This window comes from Aphelocoma coerulescens, chromosome 1 (assembly GCF_041296385.1).
Source record: "Aphelocoma coerulescens isolate FSJ_1873_10779 chromosome 1, UR_Acoe_1.0, whole genome shotgun sequence".
Lineage (NCBI taxonomy): Eukaryota > Metazoa > Chordata > Aves > Passeriformes > Corvidae > Aphelocoma > Aphelocoma coerulescens.
In genome coordinates, this window is record NC_091013.1 from 114808118 (window position 1) to 114833958 (window position 25841).

The window sequence follows — 25841 nt, forward strand, 5'->3', positions numbered from 1 at the left end:
TGGGGTGGGACCCAATGTGTGTTTGTTAAGTGAGATCCCCACAGAAGAAGGCAAATCTCATTCTGAGGTGCTTTAATGCGGATTTTGTGTAGAAGGCAACGGAAGCAATTATTTTGAGCGTTTACTTGATACTGCTGAGCTCCCAGCAGGAACAGTGTGTCCACTCCCAGGCACTACATTTTACAGGAGATGCAGACAAGTTGGAAAGAGTCCAAAAAAGAACAGCAAAATGATAAGAGAGGTGAAAAAAAACATTACTTATAAGGAATGGATAAAATAATTGAGTTTGTTTTCTCTAGGAAAAGAACAACAGGAGGAGAGGCATGATAACAGTCTTCCAGCACATAAACATTTGTTACAATGGGTGGAGAGACTAAACAGTTGTCCCCTACATTCACCAAAAGTAGAAGAGGAAATAATCAGCTTAATTTGCAATAAAAATGATATAGCTCAACACTAGAAAAACACTTTGCAATGGTAAGAACAGCAAAGCACAGCAGCACACTGCTTGGGGATGCTGTAGAATCACAGGAGGTTTTTATGAAGAGGTAAACAAACATCTGTTAAGGATGATCTTACCACATAAGTAGAAAAACAAGCAGGGGGGAAGGAAGGCTTTCTGAGGTCTTTGGCCCTACACAAAACCATAGAACCTCGGAGAAATCTCAGAGAAATATTTTCAGTTGGAAAAAAAAAAAAAAAAAATTGTATCTTGCCACAGTTCTGAAAACCCAGCCTGGACACTGTGGGCTGTCCACACCACCCAGTGCAATGCTGGCCTGGGGCACACCAGCTCAGGCCTGCGAGCAGGTTGGCTATGTCAGCAAGGAATTTCACTCGAGTTCATTATCTCCTCCGGAGCGAGGCTAATTAGCTGGGGCAGTGTGAAGCACGGTGGTGCTGTGCTGCTTCCCATGGCTCAGCCCGGGTATTCCACGCTGCCCTGCGAGGAGGGCTGTCCTCAGGGAACCTTCGGGGGAGTCATAAACGTGTTCTTTGCCTCCAGTGACAGCTCAGAATGTGCTGCAGATTTAGAGGTGTTTGCTCCCCATAACCCCATTTCAACCAACTTGCTCTCTTTTCTCGCCCAGCTCAGCGAAGACCTTTTCCAGAGGTGCTGATTTTATCCGAGGGCGGCAGAACGGAGTGCCACGCACCTTGTCCCAGGAGAAGCGCTGGAGCAGCATCAGCGGAGCAGCAGGAGGAGCAGCCCGGCTCCCGCAGCCCGGGCCGCTAGCGGGCGGTGTGCTGTCATCCCTGCGCCGGCGGCGCCGCGGCACCCAGGGATGCTGTGGGTGACAAACAGCGCCAGGGACGCGCCGTGCCTTCTCCTGGCTACCCCCGACCTTCCTCTTCACTCCCTTCTTTCTTAAACTTCTTCTGCAGATACAAAACTAAGCACAGCAAACACGGGAAGTTGTGGTGATGCTGTAATACCTATTCTGAATACGATTTTCTACAGTACTTTTACAGTGGTTAAACTGACGTGAAGATCACTTTGATGCCTATAATTTTACCTACAGACTCAGTGTAAACTTTGGTGGCAAAGCACCTTTTTTACTAGTAAAATCTCTATTTTCACCTCAACCTGCATCCTTTTTCCAGCAAATATTTCACAGGTATACCAGCTGACCTGCATGATATTTCCTTTAATAATAACACGGTTTAAAAATAGAAACTTCACTAAAAGTATATCAGTAATAAAAATTCACTAAAAGTACAAAGAACAAGTAAGGCAAAAAAGATGAATTCTCATGTGTCAAAGGTAGGTGTTGTGCTACTGCAGCAGAACCAGAGCCAGGAAGAGAAGAGTACTCCTTTAGACACATGATTCCATGGATCAGCATAATTTCACTTAAAACCTGACCAGACTATTTCTAGAAGCACAGACCTTTACAAGAGTGTGTGGGTTAGAAATTTTAAGTTCTTGTGCCACTGCAGATGCTCTTTCTGAAGAGCAGCACTGGGACAAGGCCCAGAGCTGGTAGGCAAATTGTTAAACACGCATTACAGAGCCATCATATACAAAATGCCTTTCCTAGGTCCCCATATAACCTCCTCTTAGCTGTGCCTTGCTCTGCCTCCTGCCTAAAACTTACCCCCTGGTCACAGAGGTGGAGCACATCAGCCACAGGACATCACTGAGAAGATGTAAAAATACAGGCATGCTGCATATTTAGGTGGTCCATGGACTCAAATTTCTCTCAGCATATATTTGAGGTTGTGGCACTTCCACCACTGCTGAGATCCTCAGGAGAGGAGCAGAGGAACTGCTATCAGGAGTTGTGAGGTATCAGGCCAGTCAGGGAACATGTTGCTTACAGCCAATCTGGGCTTTGTGAAGTGGATCCAGGGAAAGCAGTGACAAGTACCTGATAATACTTCTGGTAATAATTAATTGCTCCAGGCCTGCCAGTAAAAGAGGAGCTAATAATATCTCCCAGCCTCTTGAGGGGATCTCCATATGTTTGTTTTATCAAGACTTTTTGTACAATCTCTTAACATTCCCAGGCACGAGGAGCTGGAAGGGACAAAGCTTCTGAAAGATGGGAACAAGTCTGTATGTCTGGAAGCACCCTGTGTTACCTCACTGTCCATGGGGTTTTTTGCCTCCCAGTTTTTGATGGGGGCTCATTCTCTGCTCCTTTCTCACTTCTTCTGGGCTCTTCTCACACCACCAAGGCCTGCCTTGCTGAGTGGTAAGCTCAGGGCTCTCAGGAGCGTTGTCACCACCCACTCTCCACCTTTATCTCCCTGCCTTCATTTCCACACCGTGGAATGACACAGTGGAGGTGCGCTCTGCACACAAGGTGCAAAGGTGGCCCAGGAGAGCTCACCAGCAGCACAGGGCAGGGATGGGGATGGCAAAGCAGGCCATTATCTGTTCCTCCCATCCCAAGAGATGTGCATACCTGCTCTGCACTTTGGCTGACCTCAGCTTCCCATTTCCCACAGCAGAGCACGTTCCCAGCCTCTCTGAGGAGGACATCCGTGGGGACGGTTCCTGTTTCCCTGCCCTTTCAGTCTTCCTGAGCCTGATATGATTGTTTCTTTGGGCACAGTGTAAAAGATGCCAGCAAGGAACGGAAGCCTCTCATGCCTCAGCAATTTATTAAGAAGTAAGAGAGGTTACTGAACTTGGAAGCTGTTGAGCCAGTCATTCTCTTTTCCTGATCAAGAAGGCAGCCTGTCCATAGAAACATCTTTCATCCAGAGGTGTTCAGCATTCCCTGAGACAATTTGGCTTCAAACTAATAAACAGCCAGATGGAGGGAGTCAAGGATTATCTATGTAAAGACCTGCCAGAAAACATAGGTGGGAGGTTCTCCAGTTTGGAGAGAGGCCTGGAGAGTTTTTTATTCATTATTTCCAGAAAACTTCAATCCCTTTCAGCCCTGTTATGGCTCAGTGAGTATAATATTCTTAGGAGGAATGTGGTTTAAAGCATATCAGGATCCTTTTAAAAGGAGCATTAAGACTCTTTGGGGATGCCCAGTCCTGTGTGAAACCTGGCAGAATTTTCAGGAGCTACTTCCGTGGCAAACTTCTAAACCCTACCTTGGCTCAGCAACTGTTGAATACTCTCCCACAAGCCCTGAGATATGAGGCCCCATTCTTGTCTGATTGATAAACACCATCCCAGTGAATGCAGCTATTACCTCAGCAAAATATAGGCATGTTTTTTTATGGCCTGTGTCTCTCCAGTCCCCAGAGCTCTGAAGCAAGGACGTGAGCCCTAATATTTCTGTTTGCCCCCCTGCTTTGGCCCAGGGGGCAGCAGGTTCGGTGGGTTTCCACTCCCCCTGAGCAGTGCTGAGTTTATGCAGCTGCAGCCCTGACTCTGCCTTTCAAAAGTGTGCCCTCCTTTACAGAAACACAATATAGAAGTCAAGTCCATTCCAGTACATCCTCTCTAGCTGCATACAATTGTGGCATTCCTTCCAAGTTTGTATTCATCAAGGCTGTGCCTGCCCAGGGGACTACAGCTGTAAGACATTGGAATAGATTCTGGGATGGTTTGTAAGACAATGTTAAAATCAATAGGCATAGCCCTAAGAAAGAGTGAGAGGACAGAAGTGAGGCAAAAATAAAAACACCTGCTAGCTTGTTTGTGACTTTGAATCAGAGTTTCCTAGTTATCAGTATTCAACATTTGTGAGTTGGTGCTCCAGTAACTGGATTGATGATTAGGGTCCACAATGGATAACCAAACAACACTGGAATATGGAAGCCCTGGTTACTCAAGCACTCACCAAAGAAAAAATAAACCTAAGTTATTGCTTAGCTCAACATATGCTGATGCTGCTGACTCAAAAACAGCCTTGGGGATTTTTAAATGTTCTTAACAGCTTCCTCATTTGGCAAACTTTAAATCCAAAATGAACAAAACCTGTCTTTCACCTTACCTGGATGGGCAAGGTGATGGCAGAAATGAGAGGCTGGCAGCAGGTTCACTGATCCCCAGCTCACTGCACTCTTATATGAAAGCAGAAGAAGGTCCAAACTGGTAATGCAATGCTTTGAAAGATATGTTGCTTTTTTAAAAATCCTGTTTCCCAGCCCTGAGTAGAATTCTGGGCTAAATAAACAAAAAGAAAGTATTTAAACACAAAAATATAAATAATCACTAACAACTGCTTAAAAATCATTTGTGGGGCACCAAAAATACACAGCTCCCCAGTACAGAAAGCATAGTGCAACTGAAAAAGCACAACCTGATTTAAAATTGAAATTTGGGGGCTTAAAGAAAGTAAAGTAAGTAAAACACATGTAACAAATAGTAAGAGAAGCTGAACATAAATTAGAAGACAGGAATTATAAAAAATATTATGGGGGTGAACCAGGAAAAAAAAAGACCGACAAAGGTATTTTTTTTAAATTAAATTAAGAGCAGAATGAGTCCTATTCATAGTATTGATCTGTTATCAGATGAAAAACTTAGATTATTCAATAACAATGCAGAGAACAAAAAAGAAATCAATAAATACTCCTACCCTACTGCTGAGAGACAAGAAAGTAGTTGATGAAGTCTTTGGTGATGACATGTCTATTCTTGTAGTATCTCAGAGGAGTTAAATACCACCCACTAAAATCAGGCATTTTAAATCAGTGGGACTGGGTACATTACACTGAAAATTTCCAACCTTCTTTAGTTTGGGGGGTTTTTTTCATAAGCTGCACACATAATTCCTCTAATTATGTTGATCTTCTGTATTTCTTGGTGCAATGGGTAAGTCCTGGAGGAGAAGAAGAAACCCCATAGTCTGGCATTTTGTAAAGACTATGTAGAAGGGCATAATTATTTTATGATTATCTCATTATTGCTCACAGGTAACTACAGACTTGTGATAGGATCTCAGACCTGAACTAAATAGTGAAGTGGCTAACAAAGAACACGGGGAATAAAAGGAGGGAAATATAACTAGGAGCAACCAACATGGATTTATAGAAAATTCACCCCCACTGAACTGTGTTCCTCCTTTTCTCTGAGGAAATTGCACATACCATTGTTAAATAGAACAAAGCTGATACAATATACTTGAGATCCTGGAAGGCTGTTTCCCTTCCATCATGTGGCACTATGATTAAAGAACTTGCTTGGCATAGAAATAAGATAGCAGTCATTAAACAGACTATAAATGACTTATCAGACTTCCAAAACACAACTAAGAAGGCTAGAAGTGATTGGGGTTTTTTATAGTATGTTTATACCAAGATCCTGGAGGGCGTTTGGCATCAGGATATTTTTAGTCAATAAGCTGGAAGAAAACAGCAAACATTTTACAGAAGTCACCAAGTCCTGGAGAGGGGTGAATCCTGAAAAAGGATTCACCTGAAAAAGTGCTGATCTAGAGCACTCCTGATGGCTCAGAGGGTTGGACAACCACGGGGAAGGGGAAGGGGAAGGGGAAGGGGAAGGGGAAGGGGAAGGGGAAGGGGAAGGGGAAGGGGAAGGGGAAGGGGAAGGGGAAGGGGAAGGGGAAGGGGAAGGGGAAGGGGAAGGGGAAGGGGAAGGGGAAGGGGAAGGGGAAGGGGAAGGGGAAGGGGAAGGGGAAGGCCAGTTCCTGCACTTCTGCAGGGAGACCAGCAGCAGCTCTGCTGTGGAGAACTTTGTCCCAGGAAGCAGTGACTTCCTGTAGGGCTCTGAGCTCAGGGTAGCTGAGGAACTGCATATGAACTCCCACTGCACATCTTAGGGACATAGAGGCAAGATGGATACACCTCAGTCCTGCCTGGTTTATCCTCCAATTTTCATGAAAGCCCTCTGCTGTCAAAAGCTCCCTTTATGTGTTCTCCATGACCCCAATTCATCAAATTAGAAAAAGAGTGCTTATTTCTGGTTCAGCTTACCTTAGTGACAACCTGCTGGCTTGAATGAAGAAGGTGAGAAGGGACCCCCCAGAAGTGACTTCTTACCTGGTACTGATCACATGAGATAGCACATCTACACATGGGCTGCTGGTACGTAATTTAAAGGGCTCAAATCTGCTCATCTCCAGTTCACCTCCCAAAACCAATATGATTTGTGAGGTAGCCCAGAAAGCAGTGTCACAAGTGGTGAAGTGCTGCATCATCCTGAGGATTCTTACCCAGCATGAGGGTGCCAGCTGCCTCCTGTGTGGTACTGCACTGTTTCAACTCCACTGGAGCACAAGCACCAATCCTGGAGAGCTGCTGATGAACCTACAAAGACTTCTGAACAACCACCCGCCAATCATGCACTTGAAGGAGACCCCCAAAAGTACAGAGACTCCTGCAAATTCTCTTAGGGCTATTTGGTGCTTACATGGTCATGCCTATCAAAAGCCACGTGACTGTCCAACAAGTGGATTTTAATTTAGCTGGAGACAGACACTTGCATGAACAGGTCTCCCTGATGCCAAAGACCAGTCACTGATGAATCTCAGATGTCAAAGGCTGGAACCACCTCATTATTGTGCAAACTAGTCCAGTGCTGTTTCACTGTTTGAATGTCAAAGCATGGAAAACACAGATGTCTTAGAAACATCTGTCCTGGGTAAACCAAAGTCTGCCAAAGAATTAAGGAAAGGTTCTTTGATTAAGGAAAGGACGCCTGAGCTTGTCTGGGCAGAAAGGTCTTATTCATGGAACAACAGAATAAAATAAACAATGTAGGGTTTCTCCTAGTGCAGGGAAGAGAGCAGGCTCAGGCTGAGACTTCTAGAGGTAGCATTTAATCTACAACACATCCCTGAGAGAGAAGATAGAGCTTCTATAGATTGCCATGAAAGGAGATCTGTGAAACTGCCAAGAGATCCTGATGATCCAGGCCCAACGCTCCCTTTTAGGCAAGGTATTTAACATTGACAAAAGTCAAGATGGTTATAGGCAGACCAGGCATCCCTGACCCATGGAAATCACTGCCATAGGCTGGGCCTGAGCCCTGAAGGACTGCATTTATTTATCCAATGGGTTTCAACAGCTGTATGTTTGCTACAGAGAGGGGAATGGGCTTCTTGGGAACGATTTCCATCCGGGCAGCAAAGTCCCCATGCAGCAGGGACCGAATGTTCTTAATGACTCATTAACTCAGCTGTTTTGCACAGCAATAAACCCTAGATAAGGAAATAGCCAAGAGCAGCCCAGATTGCCAGAGGGGGGTGGGGTAGAGTAGAGTAGAACTCCCTGCTTCAGGTCCTGGCAAAACCTTTCACTTTTACTCCTCACAACCAGATCTCCTCCTTGGTGGCATAGGTCACCCACAGGCAGACGCAGTTCTGGTACCACTGGAAACAAAACCACGGAATGGGGCCGTGGCGTATTTCTGGCAAGAGCCATCAAGGCCAAAAGCTGTAAGGACTGGAGAAAGTCTCCTGGGGCCCCCTGTGTGAGCACAGCCATCCTGGCCATGTGCTGGCTTGCAGAGATAACATTGTGTGCCGAGGTTGGCACACAGTCCAGGTGAAGTCACAAGAGGAAAAGCTTCCCACCCCGCACAGCCTCAGTGGTCACATCCACGGATCCTCACACGCCCCACCCAGCCAGCCCTGCTGCCCACAGGGACACGCTGCCCTGCCTGGCTTCCCTCTGCTGCCCTGGGGTAGGGCTGGCTCACAAGTGGCCATTGTGTTTCCTAGGAAGTTGTGTTACTGTTACAGCAAGGACCTGGCCATGCTGGCTGCGTGCAAAGGCTCAGAGACTCTGCTGGCACCTCTTGATGTTCTCCCAACCTCCACCTGCATTAGCACCCATCCTTCTCCTGGTCTCAGACCTCATTTCTAATGGTACTCTGCACCTCTGATCCTTCCATGGGCAGAGACTTGGCCTCTGACGAAGTTTAAGTCTGCAGAGAATAAGGTAAGAAATGAAGCAAAACCCTGGCATCATGGGAATACAGCTTTTCCACAAAAAAAACCCGAAACTGTAAGATGTTCACTGAGGTAGCAGAAGGAAAAACTCATTCTAGTTTGGCTCAGAAATACAAGACAGTAACTGTTCAAGGTTTAAGTTTGAAATGGATGACAAAGCCATAGATGATGGTATTTAAAAGGAATGCCTTGACTTGGCCAGAGGAGAATTAAAGCCACATTGCTAGATGACAATTAGTACCTCATCACTGACCACCTCAGTGGACACCAATGAGCCTCATTTACTTTGGGATATCACCTCAACATAATCCAGTAAAAAGGTGAACCAAACACTGGTGAGTGTTTGCACAGGGCAGGGTGAAAAGGAGCAGCGCCTGGGCTGAGAGGGGGTGCCTTTTGCTCTTGCCCTGAGGTCCCAGTGCTCAACCCCAGAGCTGCCAACAGCTGTGAGCCAACATCTGACTAATGCCAGAAAGAAGTGGCATGGTCATCCAGACCCACATCTTCATAAACTTGTGTCAGAAAACTTGGCAGAAATCCTTCACATCTCTATAAGGGTCCACTTTCTGACAAGAATCCAGGCACAACTTAAGTGTCCTGGGAAGGATCCTCCAAAAGCCTGAGTTTTTCTAGTGGTTAATTACAGGTGATGTTAAAAAATAGTGCTTTTCCTCATATCATTTTTGGGGTCTTTTTAATTCAGTCTCATATTCCTGTTTTTGGATCTTACTGTCCCTCAGTCTGCTAGACTGTAGAGAATTTGTTCTCCTTGTAAGTATATCTAAACACTGAAAAAAGTTAGCCTTCAGCTTTCCCTTTTCCCTCTCGCTCTTCAACCTCTTTTACTGGAAGGCAAACTTCCAGTTCTTTAACACCCTCAGGCATTGTCCCTGAAACCTCTTCCATCCAGGAATCACCAACAAAAGCACTAAACAGAGTACATGGGAAGTGACCACGTTAGTGCTAAATGGCACACACACAACTCAGCCCTTCCTAGAACAGTTCAGTTTATTTACTGAAATCTACATGAGTTCCCCCAGCTACAGCATCCTCCTGGAATTCTGTAGTCAGCCAGTGAGCAGCCCCCACTCCTTCCTGAGACAAACTTGCCAACTGATAAATACAGCCTGTATTCCTTATTCTTTCACATGTGACTTACAGCAGCTAATGTTATGCTTGGCCCCATCTTTCTGAGTCATCCAGACTATTGCAGTAATGGGGTTTTTTTGGTTTGTGGTTGGGGTTTTTTTGTTTTGCAGATCACTGATTTTTGAGTCATTCCTACTGATCAGTTACTATCTTGCTGTCTTGCTCAATAGTATTCAGCCACAAATGACCAACTTTCCAATGTTTACTCCTCCTTATAACTACACATCTCCACCCATGTGGAGGACTGATGGGCTTCCCGTAAAGTCCTAACATCTGCATTGCCAAAAAACAGCAACAACAAACCTCTCTAGAAGCACTGTAGCAGCACCATCTCTTCCTGGCTCAGCCCACATCATTTAATTTGCTTGTAAGAGCTTTAAGTAAAGTCAACATTTGATAAGTGTCTCTGTAGAGCCTACCACAAACAGGCCCCTAATGAAGAAAGTCTTTCCCTCTCTGGCTGGGACAGAAACAAGCTTAAGCACACTCTCAGCTCCATCCTGTGTCAGAAAAGCCAGTCTCAATGCACACTGAAATACAGGATTTCCACAACACTGGGCACCAGGAAGATGCATGGCCTGCAACAGGGGAAGTGAGACAGGAGGTTAGGCAGTCACAGTTTTCTTTATATTGTTGTAAACTCAAACCTCTTCTCACATCTTCTTTTCAGTTGTTAAATACACAAATATGGGATTGCATTCCCATGGCTGGTTGCCTCAGGGGCAGTACACAAATTATAAATAAGCAAATATATGGATTCCTTGATTTCCAAGGGATTTTTTAAGATTGACTGCTTAACCCCTAATTACACCAACACTGGCTGGCTAATGAATAAGGTGAGGCAACACCCTTGGCTGGTAAGATTCACAAAGAAAAAGGGAATTTCATCCCAGCGAGGAAAAGGGCTCACAGATCTGGCATTTTACAATGCAGATTTCCCATCTGGCATAGAGTCACATAGTCTGTGCCTACAGGAATATCTGAACTTTCACATTTTACTGTAGGATCACTGTACTAAAAGGTATGAAATCCAATGGCTTTGCTCAGTGTAAACAAAGGGTCCAGGTGAAACAGGTCCTAACAGGACAGGCACTTTCCCCACACTGTCATAGCTGATGAATGTGAGAACAACCTACCTCCTAGAAGATTTTAGTTTAGCTATAAGGGACACTTCTGTTCCTGCATCACCCAAGTGGTTTGCATTTTAGTAACCTTCACTTCAGTCCCCTGACTAGGACCAGGCAAAACAGAGCAATGTCTTACAAATAATCCCAAAGCACCAACACCCTGCATACTCTGCACCCCAAGGAATGGCTGTGGCCTGTGGTGACAGACCCATGGAGATTTTTAATGCAAAGAGCCTACATGCCAAGAACAGCTTCAGAGACTTAAGCTGCAGTACCACTGTCTTCCAGCTAGCAAGAGGGGTGAGGATAAACACAGCATCCATGACTGCTGCATGTGGCACTTCCCCCGTGATCCACAAAATAAAATACCAAATGCATTCCCTTGCTCATATCAACCTTCACATTACTTTGGGGAATTCAGGCTTACTCAGAAATCCGATACAGCGCAGCCAGACCACGCTAGAGCCACAGCACCTCCCCCCAGATGAATCCAGGATAGTTATATAGGTGATAAATTCTACTCTCATTGAGGGAGCAGCAGGGCTTGGGGACCCATCATTTGTGTACTTGCCCCCACAGAGGCCCTTAGCCTAGCTAGCTGAAAAAATACAGTGTTTATGGAGTGTATTTAAGAGCTGAGCCACTTCTTCACTGTACAAAACAATGCTAATAGTTCTCCCACCTTTGCCTAATTATTTTCTTCCTCTTTCCTGCTTTCTTTTTGTTTTGATTCCTTCCCCTGTCTCTGTCTGCTTCATCTTGATGGGACTTGATTTCTTCTTTGCCCCATGACTCTGTGTTCAATACCTTCTCCTCAGATGTAGCACTGGGCACTTCTGTCCCTCTCAACTGATGGGCTTCATCCTCCCCACAAAAGCATCTCCCAGTAGTATTAGATCTGTTCAGAACAGCAGACAACTCCTGATTATTGTTAGATCCTTATTGTTTCATACAGGAAGAGCCTGTTTATAGCCTGGAGCTTGCAAGGAATTTGAAATGCCTTCTCCTTCCACTTGGAGGGCAAGCAGCTGAAGAGAGCAGGAATCTTGCCTCCCCTCACAAATATCTTGGCATTCCAGATATCAGCCTTACCTTTAGATCCTGCAGCCCAGCAAATGTGCTATCATATATCCCAGTGTTTACCCAGCCTATGCAATCTGATCGGCCACCTATATTGAAGGGGGTGATTAACATCTAAGAAGGGATGGGAGGTGACCTTCCACACAGCCATGATATATTTTTGGAAGGGCAAGGCAAAGTCAGAAGGTCTTACTAAACTCTTTGATCATTTAAGCTTCTGGTTACCAAATAACCACCAGTATCGTTTCCATAAATGCATTTATTCTTAGCTGCACGAATTCCCATCCCCATTTCTGCAACATTAGTGTCTACTCCTAAGCTACATCTTTCCTCCCAGCTACCCCATCATCCCCCAGCAGCTCCAATAACCCATTCCCCAGATGCTGTCCTTTTCCTGGCTGAAAGCATACCGTGCATCGTGCTTGCTGCACCCTTCTCTCACCTTCTACAACATTCCAGTCACTCGACATGAGCAGCCAGTAGGACACACTTTGAGAACTGCCACTTCTAAGACCTCCACACAAAGAAAGCAAGAGAATCTACTTAATTCGTGGATTTCTCATAGCTTCTCTCATTCCCCTGACAGTTGTACAGCTGTTACACTCACATCTGCTGCTGCTAACTGGACTCGTTTTTAGCAAAGCACAGCAGGAGCTAAAGAAACCTAATTCTGGTAACATTATAATACCAGAAGCACTCCCCCACTTTCATTAACCTCATGCTCTGTTTTTTATTTTCTCTATTTCCCTTTTTCTTCTCCTCCTCCCTTTTTTTCTGGCATGGTGAACTGTTTCACCAGGTCAGCAGCAAACAGGAGCAGCTCAGCTGATAGCTCACATCCCTTCACTGCTGCACAAAGAGTGGAGGTGGCTGGCACTGGGTGCCTCAGAAGAGCACCAGAAAATACCAGCACCCTTAGGGGATGCCACATCAGATATCCATGGAAAAACAGTGGCTGAGGGTGTGACTTCATAAGGACATGGATATCTCACACCGAGCTGTAGCACGTGTATCCATCTGAAAATGGGACTCTCCACCTCGCTGTCTTTCCTGGTCTATGTACAAAATGCAGTGGGGTTGTCATAAAGCACTCCAGAAAAAAAAAAAAAAAAATTATAGTAAGTCAGGCTGGTGGTGGTGATGTGGCCCAGTAGGTCACTAATTAGGACATTGCACTAGAACATGGGGAAAAAAGAAGAAAAAAAAAATGAAGTTCAATGCTTTCTCCATTTGACCTCACGTGTCTTGGACAGAAGGCTCTGCCCTTCAGGTTGGAGCACATTCTAGAATGAAATTCACTCAGATCTGACAAGGAAGCTGTTTAAAATTTCAAAGAAAATCCTGTATGAGATCTAGCCCAGACAGAGGGAGAGGCAGAGGGATCCCAGTGGACTGAAGCAAGAAGTAGATACCATCCTCAGGCTGTTACAAAATACAGACTTTAAGGACATTATTGACAGAGACTAGAGACTTCCAGGGCAAGGTGGCATCAGCAGCATTGGAAATCTAAGTACTGCTCTCTCAAAGGACTAGCAGTGGGTGCCAGGTGGCACACAAACACCTTAGTATTCCCTTTGCTAACTCCCAGGTGGGCAGACAATCAGTATTCATGTCAAGGGGAATTACTTATTCACTGTTTTCAAGGTGTTGTGGTCTCAATCCTGCCTAGTATGAGCAGAGTCCAAAAAAAATTCAAAAAGACCAACAGTGTTGAAGTTCACTATAATAAATTTTGAAAGCTTGGAAAAGAGGCATAAAGGAGCTTTTCAAACAGCCAGTATAGACAAAAAGTCAGGTTTCAGAGGAAAAAAATGGTGAGATTTTACGGGTTCATATGCAAGACAGAGCTTAGATACAGTAAAAGGTGTGGGAATCTGAATGTCACTGTCAGGGAGAAGAGCAAAAGTTCTGGGGGGGATGAAGCATGGTGGTCTTGGGAAAAGGCCCAGGTTTCCCACACAGAGTTCCAGATGTTGGCAGGGGATGATAGAAGACTGGAGAAATGGTGAGACACCGAAACAAGAAGACCTTAGTACAAGATGTTGGGCAGAAACAGAAGAAAGCAGAAGAGAAGAATAGTTCAAAAGCACGGAAAAGATCAAAGTTGGTGAGGGAAAAAAAAAATAAGAGACTCCTAAAGGTGACTGGGGCAACACTAGATCTTCCTGTGAGAAAAGCTTTGGGACTATGATTTTGAAAATAAACTTTGAGGTATCTCAGCAAGTATTGGAGAACAAGAACTTGGCAAAGTTCCCATGAATACAGGGAATGTGGAAGGAGCTTCTTCCATTCTGCTAGTCTGCAGCATGTGGAAGTGGTTACAGGGATGATTCCAAGAGCAGTGCTATATAAGAGACCTGGGATAATAGCATTCAATGAATAACATAGTACAGAGTAGAGCTGTAGCCAAAGAAGAAAAAAAATATGCTGGGAGCTGCTTAAGCCTATTTTCTGAATAGGATGTAACAGTAGAACAGCAAGTGAAATTGAAATGTTTCATTGATTTCACTGAAAGTTTCTGTTGTTAATGATAATTCCTTTCTCTAAAGGAAAGTTTGTTTCACCTTTAATCATTTAGAATATTTGGACCAGTAAAGGTGAAGTCAAAACTTCAGTCATGAAAAAAAGTGAAAGACTTTGACCCCAGCTTCTGTGGTAAAAACTTTAGAAATTTTTCTCCAGCAAGGAACTCTGACATCATGAATTTTTCTCTCCAATTCAGGAAGAAGGACAATAACTTTAAGGCCCTTTTAAAATAAATTGAAAAAAAAAAAAAAACTAAAATAAAGGAAAAGAAAAATAAAGCATTCTTAAACATCTAAACGTCACACTCAGAAGGAAAATTCTTCTTTCCAGCCAGCCAGGTGTCATTGTTCTCCTGCAGTGGCAAGATACTGTACACCAGTTACAGGTTTCAAAAATTACATACCTGCTCAGTAGATGCTCAGGGTTTTATACTCAGGGCCCCTTAGTTCAAATCCATCAAGAGAACTCTCCCACGTGTATTCCTGCAAGTTGCTCACCTGTAAAAAAAAAAAAAAAAAAAAAAATTAAAACTACCTTTAAAAATTGCTGCGGGTCCACAGATAGGCCTACCCTAGAGGTAAGGTAGCAATAACATTTTGGAAAATTATACCCTTTTTTAGTGATAATTAAAGTTTGTACCAGAACTACTTAGGTGCTTAATGCCCCAAGAGAGAGAAATGTTATTACTGGGAAAGAAGGAATAAAAAAAGACTAAAACAAACAAACAAACAAAAAACCAACAACCCTGGGCATTCTTTCCCTACTCTATTGTTTATAGCTCTGAGAGCTAACACCCTGCAATCACTTCACATGGCTTACGCTTCCAGCTCTGCTGGGTATGGGAAAGTCACAGCGAGCCCAGCTTCTGCAAACCCAAATTCTAACCTAAGATTCACGTGCTGCCGTGCCAGTCCCATCGGATACCCCCTGGAGGTCATCCCGCCCTCGCCTTGTCCCAGGTTAGGATGTTCCTTTGTTACCTTGCTCTGCCCTGGAGCCCCGGGCTGGTCGCTGGCAGTTCAGGCTCCCATGCTCTGCAAGGTTTCTGCAGGGCTGCTCAGCACATCACCCCGGCCATGGCATTTTATCAGCGCCGCGCGAGGTGAGCGCAGACGCGATAAGGAAGCGCTAAAAGTCAACGAGGTGCCACTGACAAGGACTGAAGCCGGGCTCACGCTTCCCCACGGGCCTCGTGTGTGGTGACACTAAGCAGCCCAGGCTCCTTCTCACCAGCTGCTGCCTTGGAAGGAGGCACCTTTCACCCTCTCCTCTCGGTACACAGCCTCCTGTCCATCCATCCATCTCTTCTCCACTGGAAGCTGTCACAGCACCAGCCCTGCAGGGAACAAATTTTTTCTTACAAAACGCCCGTGGGTTCCTCAGTGAGCATTTAAGAGATTTTTCACCGCTCAAACACGCTGATGGACCTGTACCCTGGTTGCTTCATGTCTGCCCACCATTCCCTCCCCAAGAGGGAAGATTTGCTGCCTGGAGTGACTGCTTTCCCAGGCAAGCACTCACACATGCCTGGAGCAGAGCCCCCAGCATCATGCCTGGCGTACACCCCACAGAGCTTAGCCCCCTGCTCAGGCAAGCCCCAAGGCCTGGGAAACCTGATGTGACTAACAGCTTGATTAGGACTTAAGTCTTTCTCCACCAGATTTTCAGGGGAAGGTGAAGAAGATCATAAGAAATTTATTTCTGTCATGCATCCACAGCCCCTGAGCTAAGTCCCACACAAGAAGAGGATGCTTAACCATATCACAGGGCAATAAATGTTGTTAGAGCAAAAACATCCTGCATCCACCCTTGCCATGATGACCTTTAACTCCATATGGCAACAGCAGAGACAGCCTAACTGGCCACAGACTGATCAGAGTGTTTCATAACAACCTGCAGTTTGGGAATCTGGACCCACACATGTACCAAGGATGCCCCCACTGCCTGGGCTACCACAGCTGAGGCCCAGTAGCTCAAGCAACACTGCTCTAGAGAGCAACCAACTCACCACAGCACTGCCACCAGGCTCTGACCCACAGCAAACACCTACAACCTCTACAATGAGCTAAAGGACTCCCTTATATTACCATGAGGCAGGTGTGCTTGGCTTAGCTGCTCCCTTTCCCAGCTGGTGCCAATGAAGCCCTGATGAGCAGCCTCAGCTCAGACACCCAGGTCTGAAAAGAAATGTTCAGTTCACCTCCAGGGAGTCCCCACCTGAGCAAGGCTGAGCTGCACTGAGTGTTTAACCAGCCCACCTGTGTGATCCTCTGGCACCCTGAATTTACATTCATCGAGAGAAGAGAGAGTCACTTTTTCTTGGTGTGTGCTTGCTGGAAAACACCTCCTGAGATACCCGTGCTTTCTGTTTCCTAGTTTTCATAAAGACACCATGGGCAAAAAGAGTCTCTCCCTACTCCCTGAGATCCAATACAAAAACACATCTCACCAATGCACCTCACAGGCAGCAGCAGCACAGGCAGATCCTCCTGCTCACTCTGGGGACAGCAGGCACGTAGGGTTTAGGGGTGAGAGCTTGGTGCTGGGCCAGACCAGCCCTCCCCATGCCATACCATGCTTGTGTTGGCAAGCACCACTTCCCGTGCTGTGAAAAACACATCCAAGGCTCACAGGAGACTGAAACACTCAGGGATATCACTAAAGGGAGATGTCTCTTTCCCAGAAGAAACAGATTTCCTATATGGGAACTCTGTCACACACCTTACGTGTGGATGCTGACCTGTTTATATTTGCACAGGGGAAGAGGCTGTGACAGTATCTGTAATGTGAATTGCTCTAAGGATATCTGTAAGCAACAATCAGGGACTATGTGCAGGAAAGGCCTTGCTCAAATATCTTGTGGATGCTATTTCAGCTTAATTTGAAATTATTTCTCCATTGTCTGTAATTTCTATTTCTCCCTCCACCCACACCCCTCTCTCTGGATCCTGACAGGCATCCTTAGCTCCTGATTCCTCTGTGCCATCAGTCTTCGGGCATTTCAGGCGAGACCCTAGCAAGCTCCTCATGGACCCCATGGATAGTGGCTGAAGGTCTGCTCCCAGCCCCAGCAGGAGCAGCAAGTTCACCAGTCTGGCAGGCTTCCCCCAGCATTTTCACAAGCACTTGCTTACCTTGTTTGAGCTTCAGAGAGTTCAGTTTGGGGTGAAGGATAGGTCAGCTCTTATCTCATATCTACACGCGCAAATGTAACCCTTACCAGTTCCCTTTGCAGCTCCAACAGTTCCTGCCCGGCGGCACAGCCAGGACCACGCTCTCCCCCTCTGCTGAGGCCTTTCAGCGGGAAGCAAGCAGGGCCAAAGAGCCACAAAGATGTCCTAGGGACCCCCCAGCCCTGAGGAAAATCCTGAAGGTCTCTGAGCTTTCTCCTCTGCAGCCTTTGGTGCAGGTGAAGGAGCAGAGCCACAGTTCCCCCTGTCCCAGTCCAGGCTGGTGAGAGGAGCCCTGGGGTGATGCTCTGGGATGACAGGAGCAGGATGAAACCCCCAAAGAGTATCCTGCAAAGCCCTGAGAGATTCAGAGATTTCAAAAAGCTTCGCTGGCCCCCTTCTCCTTCTGGAAAAGTTTTTAGTGCAGCTGAGGTGGATTCAAGAGTTTGAGCTACGGGATCTTGCAGTTTGCTTAAGCAAATATCACTTCTGTCAATTTTCCAAATGTCTGTTCACACACAGACTGTCTTAGCATCCTGCCAGGGCTCCAAACATTCATCTATGGAGAAATTTTCTGGAAACCTGTGCCTGCATCTCTGTCTTGTCTTCTGACCAGTTTAAGACCAATCTCAGAAATATGAGCCCACATGGAAATGTGGGTGTGAAAGCATGCATTCTCTAAAGCCTTGCAGATGTGTGTGATTTAGGGTGCCCTGCTCAGACCACAGTCACCTTGTGCTGACCACAGCACAATCACGCTCAGCTCCAAGTCCAAACCAGCAAATCATATCCATATCCCCCACTGCTGGAGGCCACCACCGGACAAAGACAGCAAAACTGAGTGGGGGTGGTGTGGGAAGGAACGGTGGAGCAGGCAGAGACAGTTGGTCCCATGTGTTTTCTTTCCTTAAAGATAAAAATTTACCCGAGTCAAATGAGAAATCAGGAACAATGTAGGAATTTTAAAGAGGCCCGAGCTGCCACCTGAGTCAGCGTCTAGGCAGGATATTGATTAGCGAGGCCATTCTTTATTCCTCTGCTATTGTTCAAGACCGGCCTCCCTCATAACAGCAACAGGCGTGGGAACACAGCAGCTTTGGTGTTAAAAAGTGCTTTTATCACTGAGCTGAGGAGAGGGGTCTCTGGGAACCAGAGATGGTTGTGTCTGATAGTCAAGGGAATGCATTCAAACCAAGAACCTTATTCTGGGATCTCTGAGGTCCTGAGGCACACCAACACCATGCAGCACATCCCCCATCCACCATTTCCACCGAACTGTATCCAGGTTCTGGTGAGTTCAGAGAGGTGCAGGAAGAAAACACCTCTGCCTGCTAAAAATTCTTGGCTTTCTCCTTGAGCTCCAGGAGCTGCTGTGATGGCTGTTCCTACCAGACCTTGTTTTTAAACAAGCCAGGGTGGGTTCTGTAACTCATGTGGCACAGCACAGAGAACAGGCCCCCCACCAATGTCCTTATCCCTCCTCCTGAGCAGGTTTTTTGCCAGTTGTTTGCAGGTTTGTTTTGCAGGATGGGCTCCAGCCTGCACTAGCTACCACAATGATGTCAGTAGGTGAGGGCGTCTCCTCCTTGTTCAACAGACCAAACAACTGTAGGGTGTTACACATCACTGCCACTTAAATTACCCGGGTGCCTGCAGCCGACCAACAAGCCAACACAAGTCCCTACCAAGTGAACTGACAGACACTGACACAGCTTCCTGGTAGCTCCAGGCAGGAATAAAGAAAATCTTTGGATTCTTGGTAATTCTCAGTGCATTAAAAAGCAACATGCTTCAGTACGTGGACACTTCTGATTTGGCTGAGCAGAGGACAAACAGTGACCAAGAACCAGGTTTTCAGCCAGCCAAAATATTTCTGGCCATCCATAGAGCTGTACAGTTGGCTCCTGATTTTATATTCTTTGTAGGTTTGTTCTTCATTTGCAAAAAAATCTCATCTGTAACCACCTCATATATACACATGGTGGTCTTTATTTTCACCTACCCTTAAGATAAAATAAAAAAAAGAAAGTCCTTCAGGTGCTGACTGGACAAACATCAATATATGAATTCACTTCAAAGACACCCCAAATGAAAGAGCACAGTGCACTAGGGAGTGGATCTCCAGACACAGCACGTGCTCTCTGCAGACACCTGATATTTATTCCAGCATCTAGAAATGCTCTGCAACATTGATTCATGTGTCTGTGTAAGAATGCACAGTTTGGTAATAGTGTGACTGCACCAACTTTTTTCTGCAGGCTTTCACGCTCCACTTTCATTCTTTCCACGAATTTTTCACCTTCCCAAAGTTGAAAAGCAGTCAAGAATCAGCCAAGATTCTCCTCCTCCAATCTGTGACAAGTGGACAACCAAGCTAAACTTAGATGCTTAATAGCTGTTGGCTTCCCTTCCACAAAAAGCAACGTTAGTGCACAAATACTGTTTTTCAAAGATGATGGACGTGTTGTCTCAGGACTGGCTGCCTCCCTGCCAGCTTGTACTCAGTGCCTGGCACAGAGAAAGCCATGCACAGACTGGGAATTCTGAGGCTCAGAGCTTGGCTCACTGTGCCCATGGAGACACCACAGACACAAAAGGCTGGAGCCATTTGGCTCTGCAAAAATCAACCCTACTGACCTGCACATCAGTCTGGAGCTACACCAAGTAGCTACTGCATCAGCTCATCGGTTTAGCAGAGGTGTTGATTATGTCCTTATCCACTTACTTGGGCAGACAGAAGTTGAGGAATCCACCACCTTATCCACTACTAAAAGCAGTCCAATAAATGCAGTAGGTTGAAATTTAGGGGATTTAATTTTCCCTCTCTCCCTGAGCTCAGTGGTGTGGTCATACTTTCCTTGTTTACTTCGTGACCTTCCTCTTCCAAACCTAGTGTTCTCTCAGACAGTGAAGATCCATCTAAAACTCACAAACTAATAGGACCAAGACACAGGTTCCAGTCTGATCCCACTATCATCAGTACTGTTGAACAGTCAGCATGCTCCCTGACAATTTATTCACAGGCCAGTGATGCTCTCCCAGGATGATTCAGGATGAATAACAGCTCCCACAAGACAGCATGGACAAAAGCACCTTGCTTGGGGTCTGAGGGAGGAAGGGAGGCAGAGGAGAGCCAAATGGACATAAGCTGTGCCATGTCATTTGTTCTCAAGATGAGCAGAGCAGTCTCTCATCAATATTAAGACATTGCCTTTCACTTCCAGCAATAAGCCCCATGTCTGGGCAATCGGGCCTCTCTTGTCATGGAGCTGCTCACAGGAATGCTTCCTAAAACCTTTTCTCTGAGGAGTTAAGGTCACCCAGTGGCCTGGAGTACTTGAAGATCATTACACTTCCTCTGCCAGTGCAGCAGCTCATATTCCTCCAGGGGTTTCAGCTGCTACCACACTGCTTCAACTCCTGGCCAGTTTAGATTACTCCATCACAGGAGTCCAGGCTACAGCCCATACAGGACTCGTGCCATGGTGTCTCAGAGCAGGAGAGATGGCTCTTCAGGACAGCCTCAGAAATCCCCTGGCACATGAAAAGAAAGATGTCAATCTATGAGGCACTTCAATAATTGTTCCCTAAATGGAACAGGAACTCGGAGGCAAGAATAGTATCTGTGAAACCTGGGGACAAAGCATCCTCTGCCAAAGGAGTCTCAATCACAGAACAATATTCCAGGGAAAGCAAACAAATCAGAATGCCTGTATCCATTTTTCAGGACTCCTTCTTACTGAGAAAAGCCGGCCATGAAAAAAAGTGGATACACTTATTTCTAACCAGGAAAACCCAAGCAACCAAAACAAAAAAAAAGCCACTCTGACAGATCTGCACCTAGAAAAGTAAATAAAATGTGTGTTAAAACATAGAAAAAACCTTCTCAATGAGCAATTTAACCCCCCAAATTAGGAATGTTATTGATGCCATGGGACATACGTGCCCATGTATAACATCACTTACCAGATACATACACAGGTAGGTAGATATATTTGTACTAGTCATGATTTTGGTCATGTTCTTGTCCCTTTTCAGGGTCACTACCATATATTTTAAACAGTTTCTGTGCTACAATATGCTTTGGGATATGTTCCTTTATTATTTTTTTCTGTGTTAGACTGGCAAACTACTTCATTAATTTCCTTCTTTTTACTTATTCATGATCTGTAACAAAGCTTCCTTCTCAAACCAAGGCCACTTGGCCCCCTTAACAGCCTGGTATGAGGATTTTTTGAAAAATAACATAAATAATTTCTCAGTTTACTACTTTTCTTGCAATGCTGAAGAAATTCTGTACATTGATAAGATTTACCTGTATAGAAGATGCTGCATTGACCTCGACCTGCTGCAGACCATCTGCTCCCAATAATTTATAATCACAGCAAAATTCAGGTGGGAAGGGACATCAAGAGACTTGAACTTCTTGCTATTTAAATTTATCAGCTGAGACCAGCCTTCCTTTTTGACACCAGTTCTTCCAGCAGTCCATCTTTATTACCAGACAGACTAGGAGTCTAACCTGGATGGTGGCAAAGCTGAGGAGGGATATAGCTCAGAGGACAAACTGTTATCAGATAGAGCTGCTTGGAGGTTGCTCTGTGTAATACAAGAAGCCTCAAACAGGTCCAGAACTCTGATGGCTTTAAGATGGCTTAAGGTACAGAAGTGATGGGTCTTCCCTGCTGTGTCTCCATTCTCCTTCACTGCACCTCACAACCCAGTCCAGAAGGAATTTCTGTGTATCACCCACACTGACTATGTCACCATAGTCACCACAGTTCTGCTCCAACAACTGGAAATGCTGCAGGGCATTTCTGACCATCGCCAGCTGGGTTCAGCCACTTGGACAGGAGGTAAGAGCAGAAGGCTAAAGGAAGCAGAAGGCCCAGAAATTTCCATCTTTGGAGCACTCTGACCATTGCCAAGGCCAGATAATATTAATGTTGGCATCACATTAAGTTTCTTCATCTCCATCTTTTTTTTTTTCATATCTGAACCATCTCACAGCTTTGTTGTGCTTGGAAACAAAATGTGAGCTCCCATGCAGGTCAGCACAGAGCAGATTGCCTGCACAAAGCAGGCCAGATACCAGTCCACAGATCACCACTCAGCTCTGCATGGATTCCTCTAAGCCTGATCTATTTGCTTACACCGCTGCAGGCTCCTAGTTCACATCACTTTGGTAGCTGAAAGATAATTTTGTGCCATTCCTGTGATGGAGTTTTCACATGGGTCCACTTTTCAGGGTGGAGAATAATTCTTTTTAACTATATCAAGTGGTTTATCAAAATCTTTTTTTAATGCAAGAGTGATCAGAGTTCTGAGAGGAGAAAGAAATGGAAAGAATTGGTCAGGTGGAAGGTAAAGTTGTGTGACCTGGATTAGAAAGAATTTGACTGGAAGACTGGCTTGGTTTTGTTCAGATCTACCAGATAGAAATGGGGGAAGAACTTCTCTCAAAAGTATTTGGGATAGGGCTTTAGGGAGTGCTAGAGAAAGCATCTCATGGGGCCAGCCACAAGGGCTCCAGGAGAAACATTTAAGTCAGGTTTAGATTCACCCTAGATTGGGGTACATCGAGAGTTCTCCAGCTCTTAGGAATCTGATGGCATTAAGGCATCAACAGCTACTCTCAAGGCAGCATTTCTCATGTTTTCCAAACAATTTGGGAACTGCAAATCGTTGCAGGTTTCTCAGCTCAGTGATTGTGGTGTTGCCTCAGCATTTTTCTATCAGGATACTTCAAAGCCCTTTAGATTCTCTCCCCAAATGCAGCCATCCATCCTCCTCCCAGAAATCCCAGACCTTAGTGATTATTACCAATAAAGTTATTGATGTTGGAAATGCTGATACAGGAAGATGAGGCTATTTAGGAACGTTTCACCAGATGCTGGTTGAGCGATACTGCATCATTTCATGCAGCACATCGCAAAACCTCTTCCTTCCCTGCTGTGTTAAATTGTTACTTTCCCTGAGGGACAAACATGGTTCTTTACAAATCTGGCCTGAGAGGAAAGTGGGGGAAGAGTGTGGGAATAGCAGACAACATCAAGGATTCCCATTTCCCTATTCTCTGCTTCTTGTGAGCAGTCTTGTGTGGCTTTTAACCACTGCCACTCGTTTTCTGAAGTGCTCTTTCAGTGGCCACATCCTGTGCTGTCTCTGGTTTGGTGACAACACTCCTAAATACTGAGAGCATTGTCAGAAAAATCAGTGTTGGGCTCCTCTTGGGCTGAAAGAACCAATTTACTGCTCTCCTACCACAGGCATAGGATAATTATAGGAAGCCCCTTTGCCATATCACATGGGTATCACATGCAAAAACCATCTATCCTACTAATGTGCACTGCTTAGGCATCTCTGTTTCTCACACACAGAAAGATGAAACTGATCACTCCCAACCAGGAAAAAAAATGCTTTTTATTTTGATAGCTATTTTTTCATATCCCAGTTGAACCTGAGGGGTAGTTTTTAAGGAAAATAAATTTAACATTTCACAACAAGAAGCCAAACAGACCTGCAAGACTCAGAGCAAAACCAATGACTTTATAGCTACTTCAGCTTGTTTCAATCAAGTTTAAATATCTCTTCCTTTTTCACCATTTCAAGGAAAACTACAAACATCAGCAAACAGACACAGTCCTGTCTGACATCACTTACTGGTTAGATTTTATCCCCAGGTTTCTGCATGAGCTCATACAGGAGTCTCTGCACAGTGCAAGCCCATATTGACATCACCTGTCAATCACCAAATCAGAGAGATGAAAAACATTAACCCACAAATGAAACACTTCAGTATAGGTAGCAATTTTGGGGAGTTTTCTGTTAGGTGTCCTATGGTCCTACTTCATCTTTGCCTCCACTTAGCATTAAAAACAAGGAGCTCCAGCATGCAAAGGACCCAGTGAGAATGCAGTGCCTGGCTTTATGTGGAGCAGGGCATTGCACTATGTATGAGCACCAGGAGAGAATTCAAACTAAATTAAATGGGAAGCTAAGTGAGGAAACCTCTACGTTAGGCCACTGGCAGGACTTCAGTCCTCAGAGAACTCCCTAGCCTCCTCCCCACTCCCTGTAGCTTTAAGCATGACCTTGTGGTCACCTGGAGAGCCAGCAGGGCTCCCTTCATGGCTGTGGGGAGAAGCCAGGGCACCACTTCCCCTTGCCTTTGTGGCTGCAGGTGACTCATGCACACACCTGTTTCCTCTGCAGCCTCTCACCTCTCTGGGCAGGGGGGCCTGGTAGAAAGTCAGACAGGGTTTTACCAGGAAACCCAGGTGTCCAGAAGAACAATTAAGGAGGTTTGAATTGACCAAATCCTTCACCTTTCCAGAAAGCAAAACTGGGTACAAATCTTTTCCAAGCTTCCCTCTGATAAATCCTCAGGACACCATGTGCCTGATGCATCCCTGTGGGAGGATTTGCCTTCATGCAGCCACACAGAAGTGCAGCATGAAAGAGCAGACCTGCCTGCTTCTCTCACGGTGCTCATGGCACACTTTGGAAAAGGGAAGCCCTTTGAAAGGCACTTTCCCTGCCCCACAGCACTGCTGGACTTGTGAGCTCTTGCACACGCATGGATATTTGGTCTTCTAGTGTAAAATGCACCCTTCTAATCTGCTTGAGTCCTCCTGCCCCCTCCATTTGCTGTGATTTACTCTAGAGAAGGCTTCAGAATCCAGCCAACACACATCACAAAACTGCTGGGAAGAACCATTACTCATGGATTTCTGCAATTAATCAAGTTCTTAATTTTACCCAGGACATCATGCCTTGAGATTCTTTCAGACCATCACAAAAGAGAAAAAGCTGGCTGGGAGCAATAAGTACCATCTGAGAAGCCTCCCATAACTCAGGCTGTTTGCTTTTCAGTTTCACTCACCATCATCCAAGCACGTGTCTCTTTTCCCTCAAATCCTTTCAACTGTTTCTTCCTCTGAAGCTGACTTCCAGGGAAAGCTCTAGAGATTTTTTTCCTTCAGAGCAGATGCTAGTCCTGATTTCTCTTTCCTCTGTGGAGAATGTATAGAGCAGGCTGAGGTCCTTCTACCCTCCAGCTTGCTTTAGGAAGAGACATGTGCCTGTGATTCTTTCCACCTTGCCAGACTTTTCCTAAAGCCTCAAGATTTAGAGCTGGAATCTTGCAGCAGCACAATTCCTTAACTCCAGGACGGGAGAGCACATCCCAGGAACTCAGTGCCAGCACTGGCACCACATGGCTGCATGTCACAGCCTTCTGGGGCAAGAAGTCCCACAGCATCCATGCGTCCACCAGGGTAGGAACCACTGTCATTCCAGAAGTTTCTGAGAAACCATGCTGGGTCCTGGAAGAAAAAAACCAGGAGTTTCAACAATCTACAGCGTTTTCCAGTCCATGACATTTGCACACAGAGGGGCCTTACCCACACAGATGGCCCCAAGCTGTAACTATATCAAGTTACGCACATGACCAAGTC

The 25841-nt window shown here is 45.5% G+C and overlaps 1 protein-coding gene across 16 annotated transcripts in view; it reads right to left on the minus strand.

The window, feature by feature from the left end:
• The window catches only part of GJA8 (gap junction protein alpha 8), a 68552-nt gene that overhangs the window by 14047 nt on the left and 28664 nt on the right, over positions 1-25841 (minus strand). For 5 of the 16 annotated variants that reach the window (XM_069025158.1, XM_069025157.1, XM_069025154.1 and 2 more), the window contains exons 2-6: positions 24046-25709; positions 21698-22705; positions 16662-21222; positions 15193-15548; positions 14616-14709 (exon numbers count right to left, since the gene is read on the minus strand). The gene's annotated coding sequence lies outside the window, so the exon portion shown is untranslated. Of the gene's footprint in view, positions 1-1157; positions 1395-2099; positions 2252-4406; positions 4580-4994; positions 5238-14615; positions 14710-15192; positions 15549-16220; positions 16240-16661; positions 21223-21697; positions 22706-23787; positions 25710-25841 lie in introns of those variants that run through there. The other 11 variants (XM_069025156.1, XM_069025151.1, XM_069025150.1 and 8 more) reach the window with 11 other exon arrangements.